The sequence below is a fragment of the Dryobates pubescens genome, chromosome 25 (assembly GCF_014839835.1).
Source record: "Dryobates pubescens isolate bDryPub1 chromosome 25, bDryPub1.pri, whole genome shotgun sequence".
NCBI lineage: Eukaryota > Metazoa > Chordata > Aves > Piciformes > Picidae > Dryobates > Dryobates pubescens.
Genome location: NC_071636.1, coordinates 13,916,990 through 13,923,088, shown reverse-complemented (window position 1 = coordinate 13,923,088; position 6,099 = coordinate 13,916,990).

Genomic DNA, 6,099 nt, shown 5'->3' with positions numbered 1-6,099 from the left:
GGCCGCTCAGCCGCTGACCACTGCCTGAGCAGTAACACGAGCCCTGGTGATGGCTACAATCATAGAAAAATAGTAATAAATAAGCAGCAAAGCACTGTGACTTGACAAGTCTTGGGCATCCCTGGGGATTTGTAATGGGATATGGAAGTTTTCACCTCCTGGTCTCTGGTTCACATTTCAAATCCATCCTGGCTCTGAAGTGACCAAAGGTCATTGCCAGGCTCAGTCGCCCATGTGAAGACATAAATGGCCTCATTTCTCTAATTCCTCAGGCAAGGCTGGGGGTAAGACTGGATTTGTTTGGGTTTCATGGTCCTGGTGGAACAGCCCAGCAGCAAGGCTATCTGCATGCCTCTCTGTCCGGTCCCTGTCCCAGCTGTGTCTGGACACCTACATGGCAGCTCCCAGGCACTGTGCCCGGCCCCAGCCCATACCACACAGAGGGGCTGGCTTTGCTCTGACTGAATCCTGTGCCTTGTTTTACTTTTTCCATCTCCAAAGCTAAACAAGAGTGTGCATCTTCTGTACAGGGTCTGGGGGATTTGCAGAGCTTTCTGCAAGTGTGAAACTTCACTCTTTAATTGACACATCCTCAGCCTGTGTTCAAGGCTTGGGCCTGCTCCCTGTGGCCCAGATGTAATGTGAGGACAACAAATGGGTCCTTCTTACCAAACACTGAATGAAAGGCAATGGCACCAGTGCAGCCTGCCTTGCCAGCTGAACCCTGGCCCCATGGGTAGTCACGAGAATCATAAACATGTTCAAGCTGCCACAGCTAATGCCAGCTTCGAAGTCCTTAGTGGCAACTCTATTTCCCCCAGGCACCAGGCTGTAGTTGGAACCAGCAGAAAAGCATTTATGATCCTCACTCTTCCTCTGTTTCACTCTGCTGGCAGAGAGGTGGCCAATGCTGGGGTGTCCTTGCCCCCGTGCAGGATCACAATACTGGTGCTCACATCTTGCACCAGACCTTTGCTGCAGCCCCTCCAGCCTGCACATTTCTCATATCGTACAGTGGGGTATAGGGTTCATTTTCCCTTTCACCAGACCTGCATAGGGCTGCAGATTGCTCTAGATTCCCAGGCACAGAGGTGTTTTATAAATATCCCCTATTATTATAGCGCTCTATTAATAACCACCTTGGGGAACAATGGGAGCACGCAACAGCTTTGGTCATCCGATGCCAACCCACCAGGCCTCTGCAGGGCCATGGGACATTCCCAGAAAAGCATCTATTTGGGGAAGCATAGCATTTACAGACAAGCCCAGGGGATGCACAAGGCCCTGGAAGAGGCTGGGCTGTAATGCCTGCTCCTGGTGACGTGCTGCCTAGCAGCACAGATGCTCCTCACCATCCTGGGCCCTCCTCACCCAACATGGGGATGGAGCCAGGCCTGGCCTCTCTGTACCAGGGCTGTGATCTTGGGAATCAAGTCCTGCCTTTCCTCTTCCCCAACCTGTGCCAGGTGGGCAGGGCAGGCAGGGAAGGAACATGACTACTAGTAACTTTGGTTCTTCTCTGACACTCTTGTGGTTGCAGCACTTACAAAACTTAATGAATGCTCCCAGGGACATGACCTGCACATTGGTCACAGCCACAATGTCTGCAAAGCCACAACATCAGGCAGCCTTGCTGCTCAATTAAAAGGCATTTTGGGCATGAGATGGGAAGTTAAAGAGGCTGATGGCATGACCTGGCATGTGTTCTTCCACAAGCCACTGCTTCTACTTGGGCTAGAGATGGGGAGCTCACTGGGGACCTCCTGTCAGCCATTGTGGCTGCCCATGCCACCAGCATGCCCAAGCAGGGCCATGACATGGCAGCAGGGCCTAGCAAAGGAAGAAGAAAATGAAAGGAGGAAGCCCAGCTTTGTCTCCCAGTGAGAGGCACAAGGGAGCCCCACTCCTGCCTGGTGTTACCATCCTTGCTTGGGATCCTGCCAGGTTCACCAGGGAAAATGGTACCCTTTTTTCTTTCATATTGTTCCTGATGGCTGGGCACTTCCTGAGCCTTTCCAGCATCGTGGGGAAGGGGAGTGAGAGGAAAACGGAACTTTTTTTTGTTTTCCTTCCTTTGGCTCTTTCTCTGCGATCACAAAAAGCCATATTGCTGCTAATTTTCCTGCCTCCGTTCTCATGGGCCTTTTGCAAGGGCACAGGAATTCCTCTACTAAGAACATGGGCTCCTCTGATGGCCCTGCAACTGGCACTGTGCCCCACCATGCACCCCAAGTTGCCAGCTTATCAGTTTCCTGCACTGAGGAGCTTGGGGTGCAACTCTGGCCTCCTCATCCCACCTACTGCCCTGGCCTGTGGTGCCAAAGGCAGGGAGTGGAAGCAGAGGCAAGTGCAGAGTCCATGGCCTGGGACATTTGCAGGAACAGAAGTGGGAATTAAGGGAGGAAGCAGAAGCTGCACTGTAGGACTGTGACTCACCATGGGGCTGCTCTCCCTGTGAAGCTGGGAAACAGAACAGTGCTGAGAACTAACACAATTCACCACACCCCACTTGCAGCTTCTGTAGCTGCAGATCTGCTATGTCACTGACAGCACTGATTTACCCAGCTAAGGAAAGTGGTCTAAAATGTGAAGGGAAATAAAAACTGCAGAGTTTTGCGTGCTCTGTTGATGACCAGGTCATTCAGCAAGCCATATAAAGAAGTTGCAAAACTCAGCAGGTACCCAAGGGGGATTTCAGTGTGATATGAGGATGAGAAATCTTCCAGTTCATCACTTCTGGAAAAAACAGAGCTTTTGCCTAACACAAATGTTTCCAGGGCCCCAGTGAGAGTGCAGCCCTATCCTCAGTGCAGGCAGGATGCAGCATGGATGCTCTTGCTTACAGCAGTGTGTGGCGCCACGTTGTTTTCCTTTTGCCATGTTGCAGTTTAACAGTGAGGGAAAGCCAATAACCCCTACAGTGTTTCAGCAGGTCTGGGCTGGGAACAGGCCTTCTTCTTGCCCTAAGCATTATCAGAGTCCTGAGTCAAGCAAGGGGACCCAGCTCTGAGCATCTAACACCCCTAATTCCTCCCCGGTTCAGCTTTCACTTGCTTTCCCTTAGTAAGGACATTCTTTTTCTCTTTACCAACTGCAAAGCTGGGGAAACCTAATGCCAGTATTAAGAAAAATACTTTTCAAATTATCCTTTAGTTCCAACAGCTTAATGTCCTTACACATGCTTAGTGTGGAGTTTCAGACTCATCCATCTGCAGCAGGACAGCCTGCCCCAGTTGGGAGCAGCAGAACCCCTTTCATGTCGACCTGTGGGTCCCCTCAGCCAGCTGCAGGGAGAAGAGGCCACATGGAGTGTCAGGCCCTCCCAGGAGGAGACCCCTGAGAAGGGCTGAACACAAATAGTTGGTTAGGTTTTTAAGGTTGTGTGCACTTGTGCTGGAAAAGATACAATAGGTGGAGTGATCCTTCTTTCACCTGAGTGGTGCTGAGGGTTTTTGCAGCCCCTGTGTTCTCATGTTGACTCTGAGAGCAGGACCTGGTGCCCATGACTTCAGCATAGGCATGGCTGTGTGTGTACAGCACTGAGTGCAGGGAAGGACTAACCCATGGCATGAACCTGGCTATAGGCTGTGCCATCATCCCCTTGAGGCGAGAATGTGAGTTATGTGCCAGATGAGCTCATGGAGAGCAGAATGGTCCAGGCAATGACATTCAGAGGGTCCGTGTGGGCACAAAAGATTCTTCTGAATAGTAACAGGATAGACGGGAACAAGGCTGTAAGGTGGTCTGCTGCTGAGACCTTCCTACCTCCCTTCACCACTGGAGCCCAGAGGAAAGCAGCTTTAAGCTGGTGGGGGTGGCTGGCACTTTGTCAGGTGCTTCTCCAGTTGCAATGGTTGGAGCCTGCACCCTCAGACACATGCTGCCCTGCCTGTGCAGCTTCTCTGCATTGGCATGGCCATCCCGATTCCATACCCAGGGGTTTCTGGGTGAGGGAACATGTCACCCCAAAGCAGGGCTGCCCTCCACCCCCTCTCTGCTTCCCTTTCTCCTCCACAAATAAACAGCGAGGTGCTGACAGCTGCCAGGTTTGGCCAGAAGATTTTTGACAGAAAATTGAAGCCTCCACTGTGAGGAGGGTGAGCAGGGGGGGCAGCATGCTTGCAGGGCAGCCAGGAGTGCAGCTGGGCTGAGGAAACTGCATTGTTAAAACAAATTCAAACACCAGACTGATGCTCACCTGAGCAGAGAGAGCTGTGAAAGCCCAGCCCTATATTTAATTTCCTTTTCTCTCCCCTTTTTCTTTTTTGCCTTGAAGTAACTCATACGTAACATCTGGCATTCATCTTTTCTTTCCTTCATAGGCACGGCAGAAACCCTGGTGTGAGTCATGTCCATTTAAATATGGAAGCACATCATAAAACCTAATGGAGAGTCCAAGAGGTGAGCTTTTATGTGGTTAGAACTCATAGAGAGGTCAAGATTGTTTGGTTTAATCATGGGGGGTCATTCTGCTCATGAAGGTGGTCCTCTAAACCTTTAGAAAGCCTTGTTTGCTCAGGGCGAGAGCTCAGCTCAGCGCCCCGCCGTTTTACTGGCTGGCTCCCGACGGCTGCGACTGCTGCAGGGAACGGCTGCGGCACCGCAGCGCTCCCCGGCACCAGCGGAGGGAGAACATGGAGTGTGGGATGCATCCCACAGCCATGGGGAGCCCATGGCCTCGTGGAGAGGTTCCCAGCCAGCAGCAGGAGTGGGAATCGGGGCTATGCTGACGATGGGGTTTTGGGGTGGTCACCTTGCTCACAGCTGGTCATGCTGCCTGTCTTACAAGACCAGAGGAGCTTTGCGTTTGCCCGTCACCTTTAAAACCTGACATGTTTTATAGGACAGGGAAGAGAAGGAGTGTTAACAACTCATTTCTCCCCATTAAATTCCATTTTTGTTTTATTGACTCTGAAATTATTCTTGTTGACCATTTATTACTGCTTTATTGACTAGTTTATTGTGACTAAGCACACAATAAATCAAACCTTCTGGCTGGGGCTGGCATAAAGACACTGTTTGATCTCTGAATTCTTTTGCCTGGTTACATTAGCTTGAGCTAAAGCCAGGTATCCGCAGCCTATCTAGGGTCAGAGAGTCCCTGCCTGTCCCTGGGGCAGAGTTTTGTCCTAGTGACAATCATTGCAATCGTCCTGAGTCCAAGCCTGGGGAAGCAAGAGCAGGATCTGCAACTCTGTTGCTGGAACTGACCAGCTCAAAGCTTCATGCTGCTCCTTGCAGTTCCCCTGGACAGGGATGATTTGGGGCTGGAAGCAAACAAGTCAGCTGGGGTTATTAATTCTGGATTATACCAACGTGGATGATTGGTGTAGCCAAAATCACATTTGACTCCCTCTTTAGTGCTGACTTGGCTGAGACAGGCACCAGAGTTGATCCATCCCATGTCCTCAGACACCTGCTCTGAGCAGAGGCTGCAGATTTAGTATGCAATTAAAATAATGACAGCCAGGGGCAAAGTCTCTGACAACTTAGAGGCATTAAGCACTTAGGGTCTGCTCTGTCATCCTCCCTCCCTGCAGCCTTGTTTCCATTACCATAACAACATCTCTCTCTACTGCTGGTGTGCCTGGTCATTTAATGCTGGTGTGAGGAGTATCTTGACTAATATAAGCCCCTTCCTCAGCTGTCTTTTGGATTTTCCACTATTTAATCCCCAGTTGTCAAGTTGGCCCTGGGCTGAATGATGGTAGCCTGAAGAGTCACCTCTGAGAGTGAAGGAGGAGGTAACAGTCCCTGCTCAAGACTCTGGCTCTGCCCCAGTAATGTATTGGCTGTGAGAGTCAGTGCAGTCAGATTTTGGTGGGGGATCAGAGTTTCAAGAGAATCAAGGGGCAGTGGCTGGTCTTGACGGTGGTGGGGAACCTCACAGGTAACAAATCAGCATATCCCACTCCTGACCCCAAAGTCTGAGGTCTGATCCGCAGGACTGGACACCTTTCCTTCCCCCTGGGATCTTGAGTATGCTCTTCGTGCCTTCTACTCCCTTTCTGCAATTCCACGGGACAAACATCTCATCTCATGCTGAACTTCTCAGTGTACATTGCACTGTGTTTATCCATCACCTGCCAGGCTACTCTT